The following is a 23,326-nucleotide window of genomic DNA, read 5'->3' on the forward strand; positions in this document are numbered from 1 at the left end:
TGATGTGGGCCTCGATCATGACCCCAGGATCATGACCCAAGCTGAAGGCAATCAACTGAGCCCCCCAGGTGCCCCAAGAAAAATTACTCTGAGTTGAATAATAAAATATATTAACCAAGATCTAAGATTCAAGTTCTATTGCTTTAGAAGCAGCAGGGCAGACCCAGAGGAAATGGAAAGCAAGAAATAATAAAGAGCAAAAAATCAAAGTAAAAAATAGATAAATGATAGAGAAATTTAACAAAGCCAAAAGCTGGCTCTTTGAAAACAATAGCAAAATTGATCAACAGCTGACCAAAGAAAAAAAGAATAGAAATGAGTGACATGAGGAAGGAAACAAAGACAGGTCATCAATATAGACCCTATAGGCACAAAAAAGATGATATAGAAAATTACGGACAACTTTATGCCAATAAATTAGATGAAACAGATAAATACCTTGAAAAATACAATTTACCTAAATTAACACAGGATGAACCAGAATCTGGTTAGTTCTAAATGCATTAGCACAATTGAATCTGTAATAGAAAACCTTCGTACAAAGTTCCAGGCCTTGATGACTTTTCTACCAACTATCCAACCATAAATCTCAGGCAAACTTTCTTAAAAACCTTTTCTGTTTTTGGAGGCCAGCATGACCTCACAGAGACATTACGAAAAAATCCCTCACAAACACAGACGCAAAAATCCTTAACAAAATTCTAGCAAATCAAAGCTAATCAAACAGAAATTATCCCAAGAATGCAAGCCTGATTCAACATTTCAAAATAAACCGATATAATCCACTATATTATAGAACAAATGAGATAAATCACATGATCATCTCAACAGATTCTTCAAAGTATGTAGCAAAGTTCAACACTAATTCATGATTTAAAAAATTCTCCAGGGGCAGTGTGGGTGGCTCAGCGGTTTAGCGCCACCTTCAGCCCAGGGCGTGATCCTAGAGACCCAGGATCAGGATCGAGTCCCACGTCGGGCTCCCTGCATGGAGCCTGCTCCTCCCTGTGCCTATGTCTCTGCCTCTCTTTCTCTGTGAGTGTGTCTCTCATGAATAAATAAATAAAATCTTTTAAAAAAATTAAATAAAAAATTCTCCACATACTGGGAATAGAAGATAACTTCCTCAGTCTGAAAAACCTATCTATTGCTGATATGCTTACTAGTGAAATACTGAATGGTTTTCCCTTAAAATCAGAATGTGACAAGGATGTCTGCTCTCACCAGTTCTAGCCAACACTGTTCTTGGACCCTGAACACCATGACAGGGGACAAAAAAAAAAAAAAAAAAATCAAGACATAAAACTCCCTATTCACAGAGGATTTGGTGGTTTATATAGAAAATCCTAAGGGATCAACAAAAAACAAAAACGGAACAAAAACTAACCAAATTAAAACAAAAACCTACAACTAATAAGTGAATTTACCAAGGTCACAGGATATAAACATTTAAAACATTAAATCACCCAAACATGCCAATTGGAAAACAATTGGAAACTATCATTAAACAATTGGAAAATATCATTACATACAAGTTTCATTTACAGCAGCATCCCAAACCACAGACTTAGTTAGGAATAAAAGATTAACAAAAGACATACAAGACCTCTAATTGAAAACTACACATTGCCAAGAGAAACAAAGGATCTAAAAAATCAGAGCTTTATCATGTTCATGAATCAGAAGACGCAGGACTATCAATCTTCTCCAAATCGATGTACAGTTCTATGCAATCTTAACTCTAATCCTTGCAGGCCTTTTTGCAGAAACTGGGAAAATTACTTCAAAATCGTATGGAAATACAAAGGGCATATGTTAGCTGCAGCAACGCTGGTATACAGAAATAATACACGAAAAGATGTTCATCATCAGTTATTCAGAAGTGCGGACTAAGAGGAGGTACTACTACATACCTACTAGAATGGCTTCTATCGAAAAATGAACCACATCAAGTGTTAGCAAAGATGTAAGGGAACATGGACTCTCATACATGCTGAAAATGTAAAACAGTACAACCCCTTCAGAAAACAGCCTGGCAGCGCCTTAACTGAAGAGGTGAGACGTACCCTCACCGTACGAGCCAGCGATCCACTGCCGGCATAGTACTTAACCTACATGAACTGAAAACGCACGTCTACACAAAGACTTTACACCAGTGTTCACAGCAGCTCTCCTCACAATACCCCACACTGGGGAACAATCCAAACGTCCCTCGACAGGTGGACGGATAAACAGGGGTCTACCGCAGAGTGGACTTCCACGCAGCAGGAAGGGAACGAGCCACGCACGACTCTTCAGCATGCTGCTGAGCGAAAGGGGCCAGACCTAAAAGAGAAACTCTAGCAAATGCAAAGTCATCTATATAAGGTGGTCTGAAAGCAGAGGCAGAGAGAGGGACGAGTTAGAGGGCTCAGGGTAACTCTGCACAACTACCTGGCACACACCTGCCGTGGCACCCAGCAGTTCTGCTCCTGGCTGATTTATCCAAAAGAAAAAGAAACACAACACGTGTTCCCGTAAAAACCTGCAACATTCATAGCAGCTTTATTTGTAACAGCCCCAAACTAGGATCGGTCCAGATGTCCTTCAACTAAATGGTCAGAAACTGCAAAACGCATGCGCAGGATGTAACAGGACTTGGCAACACGAGCACTGCTGCATGTGTCCAGGGATGAACCCCCGGGAATTAAACTGAGCAGATAAAAGCCAATCCCAAAAGGTTACACACTACACCACTGCATTTCTACCACACTTCGGAAATGATACAATGTTAGAAACTGAAGAGGGTCTGGTCGGCTGGTTGCCAAGGGTCAAGGAAGAGGCGTGGGTGGGACTCACGGGGTGACCTGTGGTACTGAGGATTCCAGTATCCTGGGTCCAGTGGTGGACACACAAACCTGCACAGGTGCCATCTCTGTACAGAGGTGGGACACACGTAAAGAATGAGGACTCGGAGTAAGGCTGGAAGATTGTATCAACACCAGGATCCTGGTGAGGATAGTAAATTAAGGTTTGGCAAAATGTCACCGTTGGGAAAAACCAGCAAAGTGCTGGTTTTCTTAATAACTACACGTGAATTTACAATCATCTTAATTAAAATTTCAATTAACAGCTCATTACTAGTCTAATTCAAGTTACTTGGTTGGTTTAGACCATTAAAAGAAGCTTTGAGCAGCCCGGGTGGCTCAGCGGTTTAGCGCCGCCTTCAGCCCAGGGCCTGATCTTGAGACTCGGGATCAAGTCCCATGTCGGGCTCCCTGCACGGAGCCTGCTTCTCCCTCTGCCTGTGTCTCTGCCTCTCTCTCTGTCTCATGAATAAATAAATAAAATCTTAAAAAAAAAAAAAAAAAAAAAAAGAAGAAGAAGCTTTAACTGGAGAGAACATAGCATGTTGCTACCAGCAACAAAAGCTAGATCTAGCAGAGCCGGAAGCAAGAGAACAGTGGGGAAAAAAGACCTCAGATACAAGGTCCTGGCCCAATTCTTTCAGATTATCAAAGGGAAGGAAGCCCAAAGATGCAAAATGATTTACCAAAATTCATAAGTAATTAGTCACAGAAGCAGGCCCAGAAGCTACTGCTGATTTCAAGTTCAGGGATCACCCACACTAAAGGTGAGTCGGCCTTCTGGTTCTCCAAAAGGACGCACTGTCTTAAGTTGTGCCTAGCTGGGGACTCCCGGGTGGCTCAGTGGTTTAGCGCCTGCCTTTGGCTCAGGGCGTGACCCTGGGGTCCCAGGATCGAGTCCCTCATCGGGCTCCCTGCGTGGAGCCTGCTTCTCCCCCTGCCTGTGTCTCTGCCTCTCTCTCTCTCTCTCTCTCTGGGTCTCTCAGGAATAAATAAATAAAATCTAAAAAAAAAAAAAAAAAAAGTTGTGACTAGCTGAATTCTCTTTCCTGCTGAACATTAACAAAAAATTATAAATAAACCACCTTCTCAGGAAATACAGGGACACCCCTAAAAAAAAGGGCTTCCAATCTCTGCACTATGTCTGCCTCTGTGAAGGGAACATGACGGGCCTCGGCGGCACCTGGCCCCATCACACGCCTGCAGATCGCACCCAGAAGTCAACCATCTGAAAAACGAGGAGATGGATTTAATTTCTAAACTCAATACTGATTTAATAATCTATTATGTGACGCTAGCCTACTACTTTAATAAGTGAATGTGTTCATAACTGCCAAAACTTAGGCGCAATGAAGATGTCCCTCAGAGTGAGTGCATAAACAAACTGCGACCATGCAGACACTGGATATTCTTCGATGCTGGAAAGAAATGAGCTACTGAGCCGTGAAAAGGCTCCACACTGGGTGACTCCATCTCTATGACATCCTGGAAAAGGTGAAACTCCAGGGACAGTACAGAGATCGGTGGTTGCCAGGGGCTGGAGGAGGGAGGGATGAGAGGCAGAGCACGGAGGATTTTGGGGGGATGAAACCGCGTGACACTACGGTGGCAGATACATGTGATCATAGGTTTGTCAAAATCCCACAGGAGGTGCAACACCGGAGTGCTGCTAAGGGAAACTATGGACTTGGGTTAGGAACGCATCAACCCTGGGTGGGTCAGCGGGCCAACGACGCGCCACACCAACACGAGCCGTGCGGGGACACGAGAGCCGTGGGGCTGGCGCAGCAGAAGGGAACACACGAGAATTCTCTCTACGCTCTGTCCAATCTTTCTGTAACCCCGAAGCTGAGCAGCCATCAACCAGGAAACAAAGTACAAAAGAGAGAGTTGAGGAGCCGATGAAGAATGGCAAGCTTTTCAGTTCTGCGACCCCCAGAGGTTGAAGGCTACTATGCCTATAAATGAAAAGAAACTGGAAAACAGGAAAACAGTAAACTAGGATGACAAGGGAGTGCCAAGGAGTAGGACCGCTCTGGGACCTTGCGCCTGAGCAGGCAGGCGTCCCCTCCGCCAGCACAAGCCGAGGGCGTGAGGGACAGAGTGCAGAGGAAGTCACAGTCGGGGTATCTTCCAGGGAGAATCGGCACAAAGCAAACAGAAAATAGGAAGAGAAATTGTGTAGCAGGAAGTTTAAAGATAAGGAATACAGGCAAACATGGGGGGGAAAAGCCAATTTAAAACAAAAGGAATCGGGGGGATCCCTGAGCCTGGGTGGCTCAGCGGTTTAGTGCCGCCTTCAGCCCAGGGCCTGATCCTGGAGACCCGGGGTCAAGTCCCGCATCTGGCTCCTTGCATGGAGCCTGCTTCTCCCTCTGCCTGTGTCTCTGCCCCTGCCCCCCATGAATAAATAAAATCTTAAAAAAAAAAAAAAAAAAAGGAACCAAAACTAGAGCTGTAAGAAAACACAAGTGTGCCAACTGAAAAGCGCCATCAAGTACCAGGGCAGGACTGAGAACTGCCCAACACCAGAAAAGCTGCATATTCCAGAAGAAAAAGATTTTCAGCCTAAAATTCTATCATCCACCAAGCACAAAGTATGCAAATAGAAGTTTGGGAAGAGCACGGCTCCTGCCTTCTAAAATGAAGGCAGAAAGAGAGAAGAGGGAAGAGGAAAACCCGGGATGAGACAGTGAGACGCAGGAGCAGCCCCTCCACACGGCCCAGGCCGCAGGCTTCCACTCCCTCCTGGCCCGACGACAACACAAAGGCTTACCCGGGCAGGACAGGGTGCTGGGCCTACCGGGGGCAGGCCCACCTGGATTGCCAGACTGGGCTCCTGGAGGGTGGCAGCCCATGGGGCCTCCCGCCCTCCCCAGCAGGCTCCCCAGCAGGTACATCACAGATGCAGAGACGGAAATACAGAGAGGTGAGGTCAGGATCTGAACCCAAACCCAAGGGCATCACCCCTTGCCCCTAAGCCTAAGGGATGATGGCGGACACACAATAAAACACGTCTCCCTGCCATCCATCCGAGGGAGATCTCGGGGAATCAGGGAGGGAGGAGTCTAAGGCCGGCTCTGCAAGTTTCCAGCTGCGTGAGCCTGGGCAAGTGCCTGCCACGCGGAGTCTCCTCCTCCGCTGTGGACCTCGTGGCAGCGGGCCAGCACGGGGCCAGCACGGGGCCAGCAGGGCCCCCGGCGACGCTGGGTGAGGCAGCACGTCGCAGCCGGCAGCCCAGGACCAAGGATCTCCTCCAGCTGGTCCATGACAGGGAGCCACGGCCTGTCCAATCGCTGCCCACTAAGTAATTGCTTTGGTTTTTATTCTCAGTTACCCAATATCTACTAAATAGCTGACCTCCAGACCCCATCTATAGACAAACATTAATAATTAATACTTTTACATCTGCTCTTTAAAAATAATCAACTACAAGCATTCTTCTTATTTTTACATGTTCCAGATAATGGTGTTTTGCTTTGTTTACCAAATCTAAGGTTTTTGGCAACCATGTGTCAAGCTAGTCTCTTTTCCAACAGCATTTGCTTATTATTCTCTCTGTCACATTTTGGTAACTCTTGTAACATTTCAAACTTTTTCTTTTTTTTTTTTTTTCATTTCAAACTTTTTCATTGTTATTATATTTATCATGGTGATCTGTGATCAGTGATTCTGACTCAAAAGCTGAGATGATGGTTAGCATTTTTTAGCAATAAAGTATTTTTAAATTAAGGTATGTACCTTTTTTAAAAAACACATAATGCCACTGCACACCTACCAGACAATAGTACAGTATAAACATAACTTTTATATGCACTGGGAAACAAAAAAATTCATTTGACTCACTATACTGCGATATTTGCTTTACTGCAGTTTTCCTGGAACCACACCCACCACACTGGAGACAAGTTTATGATAGCTAAAGGCAGTCAGCTCCTTAATTTAACCCTGTGAAACTTTCACATTTTATTTTTTTAAAAGATTTTATTTGACGGAGAGAAAGAGAGACTGAGCCCACAGGAGCAGAGGGGAGAGAGGCAGAGAGAGAGGAAGCAGCAGACTCCCTGCTGAGGAGGGAGCCCGGCTAGATGCTCCGGCTAGATGCTCCATCCCGGCTAGATGCTCCATCCCGGGACCCGGAGATCACGACCTGAGCCTAAGGCCGACTTAACCAACTGAGCTATCCAGATGTCCCCAAACTTTCACATTTTAAATTATGATTCACCAGTACTACTTACAAGTCAGTGGTCAGCCAGATATCACAGATGTGACTACACTGAATGTCAAAAATTTCCTAGCCTCAGAACTATCCTAAGAAAAACCAATACCATTAATTTAGATTTAATTTTCTTAGTTTCAATGGATTGCCAGTAACTATATCCAAACTTTTTAAAAGGCTAATATTTGCTTAATAAAAAACTGTACCTAGGGCACCTGGGTTAGTGAACACCTGCCTTCAGCTCAGGTCATGATCTCGGGGTCCGGGAGAGTGCCCTGCATCGGTGGGCTCCCTGCTCGGTGGGGGGTCTGCTGCTCCCTCTCCCCCTGCCCCTGCCTGCGTGCTCTCTTGCTTACTCATTAATAAACAAACAAATAAATAAATAGTTATCTTTTCAAACACAGAGATTAAAAACAAAATTACTTAGCATCCTGAGTCATTTGTGACTGGCAGCTTTCTCCCTTGTAACTCGAGTAGCACAAATCTGTAACACGGAGCATCAGAATGTTACTGAAGCAACATCTGAACATTTCTGACCCGATAATATTATAATCAGGCAAGCTCTCCACAGACGGAGGCATAGACTAATATTCATGCGGACACAAGAACTTACAGAACAAGAAGCTTCTAGAAAAAATGATCTGACAAAACACCAGCCAGTGAAGACACAAACCAAAAGGTAGCAGTCAAGAATGGAAACCAGGGGTAGGGGAACGCCTGGGGGGCTCAGTGGTTTAGCACCTGCCTTCGGCTCAGAGCATGATCCTGGGGTCCCGGGATGGAGTCCCGCACCGGGCTCCCTGTAGGGAGCCTGCTTCTCCCTCTGCCTGTGTCTCTGCGCCTCCCCCCCACTCCCCGTGTCTCTCATGAATAAATTAATAAAATCTTTAAAAAAAAGAGAGAGAGAGAGAGAGAAACAAATAGACTCCCCATGGAGCCCGACTTGAGGCTTGATGCCACTACCCTGTGATCATGACCTGCGCTGAAATCAAGAGTCACATGGTTAACTAAGCCATCTTTGTGCCCCGAGGTGAAGGCATTTCCAACAGAAACCATTCAAGAGAAGTCAGCGTTATCCCATCAGTCCACTCTTCTCACTTCAGTTAATGATTTATTCATTATTTCCTCTGGCAATGAAACTGGAAAGGTAGCCCACAACAAATGGGAAAATTTAAACCAGAAGACAACCAAAAGTTAAACAAGTGCTACCCACTGTAAGGAAATGCAGTGGTTGTTACAGCTGCGGAGGACCCCCAGGGAGCACTGCACCCCCAGCAAGGAGAACTGTGCCCTGCTGCTTCACTGATCCCGGCTCCCTAACACACACTGCTTGGCATCCAAAGCGCCTGACACTTGGATGGGCGGAGGATGGCCACCGGAGACTGTCACAGCTCATGCATGACCCTCCAATCACACGCTATCAACATATTCTGTGTTTTTTTTCCAACTGGAATTTTAATTAAATTATCATGCAATATGGAACTATCTTTATAATATTTCCCATCAAAGAAAATAGAAACAAGATCCCTATTTTGATCATTTCTGCAATGCTAAGAGGAAAGTCCACTTGCTGCATCAAATGCATACGTGTTCTTTTTTTTTAATATTTTATTTATTTATTTATGATAGAGAAAGAGAGAGAGGCAGAGACACAGGCAGAGGGAGAAGCAGGCTCCATGCTGGGAGTCCGACACGGGACTCGATCCCAGGACTCCAGGACTGCGCCCTGGGCCAAAGGCAGGCACCAAACCGCTGAGCCACCCAGGGATCCCCTGCATACGTGTTCTTAAAGAAGATGCCCTACCCACCCATTTCCCATTACTACGAATAATTACATACGATGGCACAAGCACAGGACAACACCCCACCTAAAGGACAAAGACCATATATCCACGTGGCTCACGTGGCATTTATCATCCTCCATAATAACTTATTTGAAAATTATTTAGTGAGTCTGTCACATGCCAGGCATTGGGAGCACCGCACCACGATGAACAGGAGATAACAATCTGAGAGCAGGGACTGAGTCCAGGGAAGGAGGGCACCCAAAATCAGAATGAACACGGTTCCCCAAGAAAGCCGTTTTATGGGAACAGGCAACAGAAACACCTTGTTTATGTTTTAAGATTATTCTGGCTGCAGGGTATAAAATTAATATGAAGAAAACCATGCCTAGGTACAAGCAAACCGATGAAAACCAAAGATCAGGAGGAAATCTTGTAAACAGAAAACTGACATTATCACATAGGAACAATCCTCTGAATTACATGCTTCTCATCAGAAATCCTGGAAACCAGAAGGCACCGGAGCACAACTTTAAAGTGTTGAAATAAAAAACCCGTCAAACCAGAATTCTATTTGCAGCAAAAACATCCCTCAGAAACAAAGGTGAAATAAAGACCTTTTTAGAAAAACAGAGACTAAAAGAACCCATGACAAAGACCTAAATTACAGTGAATGAGGCTGGAGAGTTATTGAGGCTGAAGGGAATCAGTATCCGAGAGAAACCAGCATCTTCAGGAAGGAATCAAAGTCAAGGATAATTTTTTCCTTCTTGTTTAAAAAAAATACATAGAACTGAAAGCAAAAGTTATCAACATTGGCTTGTGGAGTTTCAAATGTAACACGAAACACACAGGACACGCGTGCGCTGGAGGAACGGGGCAGGGAGGACGTGCCTCCACTTCGGGGCCCCTCCTTGTGCACGAGTGAGAGACATCAGCTCCAAGAGTGAACACCACAAATGGCAGCAAGGAAGGACTGATCATTTCCGGTCTATTCCATATGGGCTACCACTCACCAAAACAAAAAGGGTGACCTACTGACACAAGCAATAAAATAGACACCCCTCCAACACATTACGGAGGACAAACAAGCTGGGCACAGAATGAGCCCATTTATTAGAAGATTAAGAACAGGACAAACAATCTATTGTGATATAAACCAGGAAGCTGCTCGTTTGAGGGCGGTGAGGGTAACTCTACCTTAACTGGGGTAGTGATTTCACAAGTGCGTACATACACCAAAACTCACTGAGGTTTACTAAGATCTGTGTATTTAACTGTGTGTCAATTTTACCTGCATTTAAAAGCAATCTCTTGTAATTAACATTATTTGTTCTCAAAGCAAATTAGACACTCTAAGAAGTTCAAACAGAATATAAAATTCTCCAATCACCTAGAACCAGCTGCTTATTTTTACGAACTCTCATCTGGACACAGCCACATCCATTTCTTTCTGTTACATCTATGGCTGCTGTCAACAGAGGCTGTTTAACCACAAAGCCTAAAAATACTGTCTGGCCCTTTAAGGAAAAAAGTAGTTGCTGTGAATATTACTCAAATTGGTATTTTATATTTTGAATCAGGAGATGAAACAAATGCTTTTTAAACATAAAAACTATTGAATTTCTACACCACTTCACACACATTTCAAAAATTCACGCTCAACCGCTGAGCCACCCAGGCGTCCCAAAAATTCACGTTCTAATTAGAAACCATTGCTAGGCAGCATGCACCCCTGAAAGTTCCATGTTCAGTGGGAACACAGTCTTGTAACTAAAAGACAAACTATAAATGGAAGGACCTTATTCCAATCTTAGGATATGCGATATTGGGAAATCCATCAGGAAGCTATGGGCAAACAGAAAGGTTATGAAAGGCCATATGAAAGAAAACAGTTAAGGGGAGAAAGAAAGAAGTTTCGTGGGGGTTTTTTAAACCCTAAATTCAACTTCTGAAAAAACTTGTTGTTGGGACTCCTGGGTGGCTCAGTGGTTGAGCACCTGCCTCTGGCCCACGGCGTGACCCCAGGGTCCCGGGATCGAGTCCCACATTGGGCTCCCTGCATGGAGCCTGCTTCTCCCTCTGCCTGTGTCTCTGCCTCTCTGTGTGTCTCTCATGAATAAATAAAATCTTAAAAAAAAAAAAAAAAGAAAAAAGTTATTGTCTTAATACTTTAGTGTCCGTATTTCCTATAATGAGCAGATATACTGTAGTGATTAGAAAAAATAAACACTTCTCCGATACAGGAAAAGCAGATCACCTTACACACCTGACCCTACAACATACAAAGTGAAGAGAGCACTGTGTTGTCCCTGGCGACGCTTCTCCGCCACTGTGAATTGCTGGTTTGCACGTGTCTTCTGCTCCCCTCGTATTTCCTTCCGTCTCCCCAGCATCTGGTGCCACAGGCAGGCAGCTCCAGGCTCGGCGGCAGGGGCAGATCCCATGAAAGTGCCACCAGCCATGAGATCCCATGATATCCCAGCTGGGCTGATTGGGTGAGCAGTCTTCACGGGGTCCAGTCCTTTGGATGCCTCTGTATGTCCTTGGGGTGATGATGTGGGAATTTACCACCTCTCTCTGAAGTAGCCCTGCACCAGGTTGTTGTTCCTAAATCTGTTCTTGGTAATTTCAGGGCAGTCCTGAGACCCGCGTTCAAGGTCTGGAGAGCAGCCAGGCCTACCTGAACTACACTTGCCCTAATTGATGAACTGCCCTCAGAGGTCTGTTCCCAGGCTTCACTCCAGGAGGGATAAACCACAATCTCTGGGCTGGATCTTCTTTAGTAACACCGTGTCTTTAAAAACAAACAAAGGGCCACATTTCGCATCCTTGTAGTGCATCCTGGTTTGTGCTGCTGGAGCAACACAAGGGCAGGGCAGACAAGAAGGCTCATACACACACAAGAACAGTGCGCTCTAAAATGGTCAGAGATCTCCAGGCACAAGAGGCAGAAATCTGCTAGGACGGAGTTTCCTGGAAGACACATGGTTTGCCCTCCTCTGTCCCTCTCACGACTGCGAGGGAGCGTCTGTGGTGCACGCCTCTGTTCCCATCACCATTCCTCTCCAGTCCTTCTCTGATACCCCATGGGCTGCAGCAGCAAATTCTAGCTCCCTGGTCTGCCCCCCTTCAAGGCCGTTTTGGACACAGGCCCTGCCCACCACCAGCATCTTCCCACCACTGTGTCCTCTGGGTCTTGGGGCCTGACTGCCCACCACTGGCTCTTAGGCAGACACAGTGCTGTCACACAGGAATACCTGGGCCCTCCTAAAACAATGCCCCGAGCCCTTCCACGCAGAGAGCTCCTACATGGATCCCTGAGCCCTGCAGAGACATCCCTGGCCACTGCTCCCAGCACACATGGCAGAGGCCCATCACGTCCCGTGGAGCTCTCCTGGGCCTTGAGCACATGTCTGAGTTGTTCATTTGTTCACTAATGTTTGAGAGCACCTGCTACATGCCATGCTCTATTCTCAAAGCTGGAGATTTATCAGTGAACCAAATAACCAAAAGAGCCAAAAATCCCCATCCTCACAGGTCCCGTCTATGCTCCTCTGAATGCTTAGAGACCTTTAGGGAAAAGAGCCAACTACTTGGACTCCTGTATTCCCAGTTGTGGTCTCAGCACACAGCACACATTTTTTAAAAAGCTGCTGTTAGGGGAAAAACTGAAGTATGTGCCAACTTTGGAAGAACAGATTTGAAAACACCTTAAAAGGAAAGCTATTTTAGTTCTAATTATTTATGTAATATGTAACACACAGAATGAAATACATGGCGTGTGCTCGCGTGCGCGCACACACACACACACACACACACACAATTTTAGGTAGGCTGCACACCCAGCATGGAGCCAAGTGTGGGCCTGAACTCACGACCCTGAAATCAAGACCTGAGCTGAGATCAAGAGTCAGAAGCTTAGCCAACAGCCACCCAGGCACCCGGGGAACATGTAAGTTATAACACATAGTGATAAACACCACCGTCCATCCTTCAAATTAAAAACTTGAAAATTACCAATAACCTTGAAGTTTTCCATGTTCTTCCCACCATACATTACCCTGAATTAATGTTTATGACTCTCTTGCTTTAAAATATTACCTCATGTTTCTCCGTAAACATTATTTAAAATTTTGAATTTAAAAAATTGGTCTAACAGTATATGCAACCTTCTAGGACTTGCTTTTGAATCTCAGTATGTCTCTAAGACCCACCCACATCGCTAGGTGTACCCATACTTCATTTCCAGCACTGGATAAATCCCAGTTTATAAACAGACCACAACTTATCAGTCCATTCTTCTATGGAAGGATGCTGAGGACATTCCCAGGATCTGCTATTACAATGCTGCTCTGGACACTGCTGAGCAATTCCTGGCGTGCAAGTCTATTTTATGCCAGTGACTGTCAGCTCAGACTCAGTGATACTTGCAGAACTTGCCAACAAGAGCTCACAAACTATTACGGCAACAGCAAATAAGCAGAGGAAAAGATACTCAACATCTTTATTCGTTTGGGAAAAGCAAATTAAAATTAGTGAGGTATCAGGACACACCTATGAAAATGGCTAAAAAAATAAATAACCAGGCAACAGCAAGGGCTGATGAGGATAAACAATGACTAGAGCCCTCACACTGCTGGTGGGATGCAAAATGCAGCAGCCACTCTGGAATAAGAGTTTGAAAGTTTCTTATAAAAAGGAACAAAGCACTCTGTACACAACGTGGATGACTCTCACCAACAGTATGCTGAGTGATAGAAGCCAGTCTCAAAGGTTACATGCTCTGATTCCTAAACAGGCTGGGAAGAGTTTATTTTTTATTTTTATTTTTTTAAAAGATTTTTAAATTTTTATTTATTTATGATAGTCACAGAGAGAGAGAGAGGCAGAGACATAGGCAGAGGGAGAAGCAGGCTCCATGCACAGGGAGCTCGATGTGGGATTCGATCCCGGGTCTCCAGGATCACAGCCTGGGCCAAAGGCAGGTGCCAAACCGCTGCGCCACCCAGGGATCCCGAGTTTTTTTTTTTTAAATAGAGTTTTACTTATTTATTTGAGAGAGAGAGTGAGACAGCGAGCACGGGAGCGAGCAAGCATGAATGGGGGTGGGAAGGCAGAGGGAGAGAGACAGGCAGACTCTGCAATGAGCAAGGAGCCCCACTCGGGGCTCAACCCTGAGATCATGACCTGAGCCAAAACGAAGAATCAGATGCTTAACAGACCGAGCCCCCCAGGTGCCCCAAGAGGATGCTGATGGAAGTACCCCAACTCCTGAGTATGGTGATGGTTACGCAAATCTCTAAGTATTAAACTCAGAGAAGCATACATCCAAAAAAAACCCAACCAACCAACCAACCAACTAACCAAACAAACAAACCAGAGTCAAGTTTAAAGTATGTTCATTAAAAAAAAAAAAAAAAGGAGAAAATAAAATCTGGGCTTGTATTTTATGTTTCGTTTGTCATATATTTTTCTAGTTAGTCATTTTCATTGTCGTTTACAAAAGTAGGGCAGACTGGAAATTAGAGAAAATGTGGTTCTTCATCACAACCATTTAGGAAGAACTGCTGCTGGGAGTATGTAAGAGTGGAACTCCAGGGTCCAGAGACCTGGCAGTGTCTACTGGGTGAGGGTGCCACTTGCCCCCCCACCGAGCATCACGTGGCCCCACACCCTCCGGAAAGCAACGGGCCCCGCCAGGCTTCCGAGTCCGCATCATCTGTGGGCAGAAGGGCGCCTTGCTCCACCCAAGTCCTCATCCTGTGTGGACTGCTGCACACCTGCAGCCAGGGCACCGACCCTTTACTGCTTATGAACACAGCAAAAATCTTCTCCCAGTTCAGTTTTTTTGTTATGATGATGTCTTTTTTTTTTTTTAAAGATTTTTTTTTTAAGTTTTATTTATTTTTATTTATGATAGTCACAGAGAGAGAGAGAGAGAGAGGCAGAGACACAGGCAGAGGGAGAAGCAGGCTCCATGCACCGGGAGCCTGACGTGGGATTCGATCCCGGGTCTCCAGGATCGCGCCCTGGGCCAAAGACAGGCGCCAAACCGCTGCGCCACCCAGGGATCCCGATGATGATGTCTTTTGATGAACACAAGTTCTTACATTTTTCTATTGTGATATAAAACATAAAACGTACCATCTTAACCATTTTTCAGCACACACTTCAGTACTGTTAACTCCATGCAGGCTATGGTGCAACAGATCTCACAAGTTCCTAATTTCATGTAACTGAATGTATCAAACTTTTGCAAACTGATGATCTGTTGGTTTCTTTTTTTTTTTTTTTTTTGCTTTTGTTCAAAAGTCCTTCTCCATCCCATCCCAAAGCCAAAAGTAAATTCTTCTGTATTTTCTTCTGAAGTTTTGTCATCAACAAAACTGCTGTAATCTGCTTCATCTAGAGTTAATATGGGCACGGCATGAGGGAAAGACCAGCTTCAATGGTCCTAGTGACACCAAATGCCCCAAGCCCTAGAAGCCCTCGACGCTCGCAAATGGCCTGTCTTTCCCCAACACCTGCAGCGTGCCTGTAGCTTACTATAGAATCCACACGTGGGGCAGCTCCGGTGGCTCAGCGGTTCAGCATCGCCTTCAGCCCAGGGTGTGATCCTGGAGACCTGGGATCAAGTCCCGCATCGGGCTCCCTGCATGGAGCCTGCTTCTCCCTCTGCCTGTCTCTGCCTCTCTCTCTCTCTCTCATGAATAAAGAAATAAATAAAATCTTTAAAAAATAAAAAAAAAAATTCCACATGTGAGGTCTATTGGGGGGGGTTTCCCTATTTTGTTCCATTCTCAGCATACTTTATTTTAAAAATCTCTGAAATTATCTGAGGCAGTCTCACCTACGAGAGCTGTAATTCTTTGGTATTCCACACACATCATTAGATAAATGCTACTGAAAAACAATTGTGTTTTAATACAAGCATGTAGTACAAAGACAAGGAGGTCTTTAAAAGCAACTGCAAGGTAAGTCCTGTGAGCTCATCTCCTCAGTGTGCAGAGGTTTGTTCCATGGTCCCCCAGGCCCAGGCTTTACGGCCTGAAAACTAGGTGCTGTCATTCAGCAATGAAGACAGGAAGCAGTGTGAAGGCCACGCCAAGGGCTTTTTCTCACTGTCTCTGGAGATCTTCCTCCAAGATGCAGTGGCCTCTACAGCTGTCATCCAGCGCTCTCCAGCCTCTCTATCCACTGTGAGTCAAACCAGGATCGTGGCTGGACATGTAGCCCCAGGAGCCACTGTCTGGCCAGGGCCAGGAGGACAAAGTGCCCAAATGGAAGTTCAGGACACAAAGATAATACACCATATGATGGGAATTTGAAAAAATAGAAGCCAAGAATAAGGTTAAGGGAGAGGGAGGATGGGGATCCCTGGGTGGCTCAGTGGTTCAGCGCCTGCCTTTGGCCCAGGGCATGATCCTGGAGTCCTGGGATCGAGTCCTGAGTTGGGCTCTCAGCATGGAGCCTGCTTCTCCCTCTGCCTGTGTCTCTGCCTCTCTCTCTCTTGCTCTATGTCTATCATGAATAAATAAATAAATAAAAACATTAAATAGAGAAGAAAGAAAGAAAGAAAGAAAGAAAGAAAGAAAGAAAGAAAGAAAGAAAGAAAGAAAGAAAGAAAGAAAGAAAGAAAAAACATTAAAAGGAAGGAGGAGGACGGAGGAGGAGGGAGGAGGAGGGAGGAGGAGGAGAAGGAGGCAGAAGTGGTGGCAGCAGAGGGCTGCTTAGAGCCCAGAGGCAGGAGGGCATTAGTTTGGAAAGAAAATATAATCAGTCAGCAGGACCCAGGCTTTACAATAAACATTGCTTTCACAAGTGGAAATAATGTAACTATTTTATGGATGTTCAAAGATAAACTTACAGACAAGCAACTTTATGGTCACAAAACACAAAGTATATTTCTCTGCCTTGACAGCATAAAGCTCAAAGGACAGACGACAGAAGTTGGAGAAAAACGAGAAGGGGAGGAAGAGCAGCGCTGACACCATGACATCAGGGAGATGAGACAACACGGGCCGTGATGGAGCAGGACAAGGTCCCCACAGTAAGCACACGAGCACTACCCAGAAGGCGGTCACGCGGGGGCAGAAGGACAGAGGTGCTGCCGCCGGAGCAGGACGTCAGGCGACGAGCGGGAAAACCGCGGCGTGGCAGGGCACAGCGACAGTGATGGGCGACCACCAGCAAACACTTCTGGGAAGGAAGGGTGAAGTCTGGGAAGGGTACTGCTCCTTTGCCTTGGGCGCTCTAGACCTAACCCTATAGAAGACAATTTGCTGGGATCCCTGGGTGGCTCAGCGGTTTGGCGTCTGCCTTCGGCCCAGGGCGTGATCCTGGAGACCTGGGATCCAGTCCCACGTCGGGCTCCCCGCGTGGAGACTGCTTCTCCCTCTGCCTATGCCTCTGCCTCTCTGTGTCTGTCATGAATAAATAAATAAAATCTTTAAAAAAAAAAAAAAAAGACAATCTGCTAGTGCCTGGAGGGGGCTCTGTCGGTGAAGCGTCTGCCTTTGGATCAGGTCATGATCCTGGGGTCCTGGGATCCAGCGCCTCGGGCTCCCTGCTCAGTAGGGAGCCTGCTTCTCCCTCTCCTTGCTCATGTTCTCTGTCACTATCTCTGTCATTACCTCTGTCTCTCTCAAATAAATAAAGTGTTAAAAAAAAGAAAGAAAACTGCTAAAAATGAAAATACTAAAAAATGAAATACAATAGGGGCACTTGGGTGGGTGGCTCAGTTGGTTGAGCATCCAACTCTTGGTTTCGGCTCAGGTCAGGACCTCAGGGTCGTGGGATAGAGCCCATGGAGTCTGCTTGTCCCTCTCCTGCCCCACACCTCCTGTAAGCTCTCTCTCAAATAGATACAATCTTAAAAAAAAAAAAAAAAGGGTGTTCCAAAGACCTTCCTCTAAGATCTGTGATGAACCCTGTTAATACCTACTGCCAAAGGACATTCAAAAAGTATGTGTACATGGAGCACCTGCCTCAGGCAGGGGAGGACCAGCACTACCAGTACTGCACACACTCAGAACCCAGTGAAGCAGCTCAGGAAACCAATGGTCTGAATGTCTGACTCTGAATTTGTTATTTATTCTGAAAGGAAAAGATCAATATACTGCAGAATAGAATTGGCACCAAATAACTCCATTTACATATTTAAGAAATTCTAAGCCAGAGTCAACACACGTGTAAGACATAAAACTGATGGCTGCCAAAACACAAGAACACACCTAGCTCCCTCAAGCCCTCTAAGTTACAGACTGAGCAGCTGCCCCAAGTCCTGGCAGGGCATTCAGTAAATGTTTGTTGAATTAATTTTATTTTTATTTTTATTTTTTTATTTCTTTAAGGATTTATTTATTTATTCATGAGACACACAGAGAAAGGCAGAGACACAGGCAGAAGGAGAAGCAGGCTTCCTGCAGGGAGCCCGATATGGGACTGGATCCTGGATCCTGGGATCATGCCCTGAGCCGAAGACAGATGCTCAACTGCTGAGATACCCAGGTGCCCCTGTTGAATTAATTTTATCAATAATGATTATGTCCAAAAGCCAAATAAAGATTTTCTTTAGTTAACTGATGTTTAGGATACAATAATAAAAGGAAAAGGAGGTCAGAAGTTGAATAAAACCACAATAAATACATGTTTAGCTGTGAGGAGATTAAAAAATAAATGAATGAGTAAAAATTGAACATTTTCAAAAGTTTATTCCTCAGAAAGGAGGTTACCTATGGACCAATTTGGGAGAGAATCTGTCCTCTAACAAATGCCTACTAAAATAAATATATTCCCAAATCTAAACATGAAACTAGACAGTGGAAGACAAATTATTTGTCATAAAAGTAATGGGCATTAGGGATTTTTGGTTGTTGGTGTTTTAACCTCACAACACCTAAAATCTCAGGACATTAAAGTCACGGGTACTTTTCAACCTAGGTAAATACCAGGCTCTTTGCAGACTGGGTGTAAGGAATCCAGAGATAACTTTGTATCATGGCAGAAAGGGCAGAAAGTGATAGGCAAACAAGGGAATGTCTACCAGGAAGAATTTTCTAAAACCCAGTGGGTAAGAGTCCATAAAATGTGATAGATGAGGCCCAATGTCTTCTGGGTCTCCAAGAGGAACACACCCCCGAACACACCTGCTGGAAATGGCGTGACTTTCCTGCACTGTGATCCCTACAGATCCCTACAACTCAGTGTTAAAGTCCCCTGGGAGATAGCCAGCCTTTGATGAAGATGGACAAGGCTTCAGAGTGACCCTTTCCTGTAGCCATGGCCAGCATCAAACTATCCCAACAAATCTAGAACAAAACCAAGTATATGACGCAGATAATTCAACGGTAAGAGATGCCTGATGTCAAAGCAGCATCAAAATACATACACACACCTCAAAACAGAAAGCTGGAGCAACTGAGGCTGTAATTTTACCAACATGGCAGCTACAATTTAGGGAGTGCTTACCATGTACAGGTACTTAGAGGCACACGTGCCCTGCACACCACAGAACGCCCCCTAAGAAGTCTGGTGGACAGGCACCTGGTCTAATGGGTGGTGGGAGGGCAGCTCTGAGGTCACCTGCCTGAGCTGGAACTCGGCTCAGCTACTCATGGGTTCAGTAACCTGGGCAAGTTACAACCATCTCCACCTCCCCTCTGTCCAACGGGAATGGAAATATCTAGCTGGTATGTCTGTGACCTAGCTCCTGCGCAGTGCTTAGAACAGTGCCTTGTACACAATAAACCTTAGTTACGACTACTATGATCTCCAATCTACAGACGAGACGGAGGCTCAGAAACACGGAGTAATCTGCTTGAAGTCATTCTGCTGGGGACTGGTGGGGTTGCCATTCAAATCCAAGTCTGACCTCCAGGCGCTGTAACACTTGATTCTCAGTGAACTGTTTTACAAATGGGAGCAATCTACCTCTACCCAGAACACAACTTACTTTCTTATGCATTAAGCCTCATCCGAATAAGGTACTACATTAAAACCCTTTACCGAAGAAAAAAAAAAAAAAAACAAAAAACAAAACCCTTTACCGTATTTTAAAAATAAAAACAAACACATACATAGACTAAGTTTACAATGTTGTTGGGGTGCCTGGGTGGCTGTCAGTTGAGCATCTGGCTCCTGATTTCGGCTCAAGTCATGATCTCAGGGTCCTGAGATGGAGCCCTGCATCAGGCTCTGTGCTCGGCAGGGAGTCTGCTTGGGATTCTCTTCCTCTGCCCCCCATCCCATGCTCACTCTGGCTCTCTCTCTCTCCCTCTAAAATAAATAAAGAAATCTTTAAAAAAGAAAAGTTTACAATGATAAATAAAAACCATGTTGGTTTTAGCTTCCATAACTCTCAGCTTGAACACTAATATTAGTATTTAAATTAAAATTAATTAAATTAAAATAAATCAAATATTAATATTAAAGTTGCATACTTTTTAGATGTAAAAGTTTTTTTTTCTTTTTACATCTTAAACTTAAAAAATATCCACGTTATTAATTTGTCTTGTCATTTGCCTCTTAAAAAATATAGAAAACCTGTCTTCAAGGCTTTTGGTGGGGTAGGGGCACCTAATTAGGTAAAGTTGTACTGAACTATTTGTTGATCTGCACCTGTGACCACCACCAAGGTGAGCTGTCCATCAGCTCGATGGTTATTCTAGGGTGAGGCCAGGACGAAGTCCACGGGCCCACTGCAGGGTGGAGCATATGGGCTGATACCTACTAATGCCTCACAACATGCTGTGACTCTGTGACCAGTTTAAAACATGCCACAAGTTAAAGGTACAAATCGCAGACACTTATGAAGGTCTGCGTATTTCTCCCAAACTACAGCAGCTTCAAGAGTATGCCCACACCATTAATACCTGTTTGCAATGCCATCCAAAGGCCTGAGGACAGGATGATGTGAACAGCTGGCTGGACAGACTGACCTATACTGGCTGTCAAGACAGGGTCCCTCAGAGAATGTCACAGTTATCTTTTCCACAAGTAAATTTTTATGAAAGAAAAAGCAGAAGCAGATGAAACAAATGTGGGAGGACACACACCAGGAAGAAGGACATGTTGCTAACAATCAGGCTTACACAACCAGGCAGATGATGCAACAGAACAGCACCAACAGAAACAGCATTTTAAAAGGTGTAAATTCTGTAGGTTGTCATTCTAACATGTGATGGCATTATTTGTGCTTATTCTTCAATACCACACCTTTATACTAGAGAAAATACGTAACCGTCCATTTCCTTATCTCTGAAATTGGATAATAGCTACCTCGCAAGGCTGTCCTGGGAATTATGGCTGATGTGCATTAAGTAAACCAGCCTGTTCTGAAATAGTAGTTGGGGTCAATTCAGAGGGTTTGCTATTAGAGGGTGGAGGAGAGGGATCCTCTAAGTGAATTCCATGAGAAAACACACCATTTCAAACAGTGTCAACATTGCTTGGACAGGTTAAGAAATACTTCATAGATAAATGTCATCCTTTAAGTGTAGACTTTCTAGTTTCATCTCAAAATAAAACTGGATCATTAGATTATACTAAAAATTCTGAACTTTAGATTTAGATGTGTGGAGCCGCATGATTCAAAGTACAAGATAAGTGCATCCAGCAAAAATCTTTACCCGGAACACAACTTCTTTTTAAGTTAAAAACAGATACTGGTTACATGTACTTTTAAAAGTTCTTTTATAACTAAATTCATTTTATTATTTTTTTAAGATTTATTTATTACTTACGATAGAGAGAGAGAGAGAGAGAGAGGGGCAGAGACACAGGAGGAAGGAGAAGCAGGCTCCACGCCGGGAGCCCAACACGGGACTTGATCCCAGGACCCCAGGACCACGCCCTGGGCCAAAGGCAGGCGCCAAACCGCCAAGCCACCCAGGGATCCCCTAAACTCATTTTATTTATGACTAAATTCTTAACAACATAATTTTTTTTTTTTTTTGCAACTGGCAAAAACAAAAACCAAAAACAAAAACCCTGAGATTTTATTATCAAACCCTACAGCAGGAGGTAAATGAGCACCAAAATATAAAGTGCTAAAATCCCATGTGAAGAGGAAATGACACACACTGCCACGGAGAAGAGAAACTTCATAATGCATGGCAAAAATTATAAAGTCTGTGCTCTTTGACCTAAAAATTTTTCATTATCTTAGAGAAACCCTCTCACACAAGACACTCCAATTTAATAAGAAAAATTCAATAGGACTGCCTAGCTAAAAAATCAAACATTTGCTATGCTGCTAATCCCTTCCAATAATAGACAGGGAAACAAAATAGCCAGGCAGTAGCACAGGCTTGCTCTGCAGAGCCCAGGCACTCCCTCCCAGGGCCTGCAACTGAGCTGGGAAGTGCACCTCTGGTCTGCTCACCACCACTGCGCTGTGCTGGGAGATCACAGTCCTGGGCTCCCAGCACCTGGATCCAGCCCCCAGCCCTTGAACCAACGCAAAGGGACAAGACTGGCAGAAAATCTGGGTTCTGTTGGTTTCACTACACCACATTTCTACTCCACTCAGGGACAAAAGCAGAGGTGCAGGCGGAGAGCGCTATCTAAGAAAGGGGCTGGCCCTCCCAGAGGGAGCCAGGGTGGGGCACAGCTGATAGGGGTGGCAAGTCAGCATTCCAATCTTCTGACTCCCAGGACTGCAACTTCACAACCAATTGGCACAGAATTCCTCAGAACATAGCAATGGAGACACCATAGGACTGAACATTTCATCTTGTAAACCACCATATTTGCTGGGGATACACATTCAATGTAGAAAAAAATTTTAAAAATAATAAAATCAGCCCATGATGACAAATAAGGCTCATTCACACTTATCTATTCAAAGAATATTCACTGATTACTCATAAAGTATCACAAAATTTAAAAATATTAGTTGGGTTTCTGCCACAAAACTAAGTTTTGAAAATCATTTATGTAGCTCCATGAACAAGATAGACTAATTTTGGAATGAAATGAACTTTTAATATACACAGGTCAGTCCTTAAAGAGGAAACTGATTAAGGGGTGCTTGGTGGCTCATTCCGTTAAGTGTCCAACTCTTGGTTTCTGCTCAGGTCATGATCTTGGGATTGTGAGATGGGGCCCCCCCATCGGGCTCCACAGTCAGCAGGGAGTCAGCAAGGACTCTCTCTCTCTCTCCCTCTGCCCCTCCCCTTCACACACTCTAAAAAATAAGTGGGAGGGTCTTTTTTTTTTTAAGATTTATTTATTTATTTGAGAGAGGGAGGGGGTGGGGGGGAGAGAGAAAGAGAGAGAGAGAGAGAGAGAGAGAGAATGTGCACTCAAAGTGGAGAGGCAGACGGAGACAGAAAGTCTCCAACAGAGTCCCTGCTGGGAGAGGAGTCTGATGTGAACTCCATCCCAGGACCCCAAGATCATGACCTGTGACAAAATCAAGAGCTGGATGCCCAACCAACTGAGCTACCCAGGCGCCCCTAAATAGATCGATC

General features: G+C 44.7%; 1 protein-coding gene across 3 annotated transcripts in view; it reads right to left on the minus strand.

Annotated features, from left to right (window-relative positions):
- The window catches only part of DNAJC5 (DnaJ heat shock protein family (Hsp40) member C5), a 34,112-nt gene that overhangs the window by 7,124 nt on the left and 3,662 nt on the right, over positions 1-23,326 (minus strand). The window contains exon 1 of one of the 3 annotated variants that reach the window (XM_041733327.1): positions 11,119-11,424. The exons of the other annotated variants lie outside the window; for them this stretch is intronic. The gene's annotated coding sequence lies outside the window, so the exon portion shown is untranslated. Of the gene's footprint in view, positions 1-11,118; positions 11,425-23,326 lie in introns of those variants that run through there. 3 annotated transcript variants of the gene reach the window in all.

The sequence above is a fragment of the Vulpes lagopus genome, chromosome 18 (genome assembly GCF_018345385.1).
Source record: "Vulpes lagopus strain Blue_001 chromosome 18, ASM1834538v1, whole genome shotgun sequence".
Taxonomy (NCBI): domain Eukaryota; kingdom Metazoa; phylum Chordata; class Mammalia; order Carnivora; family Canidae; genus Vulpes; species Vulpes lagopus.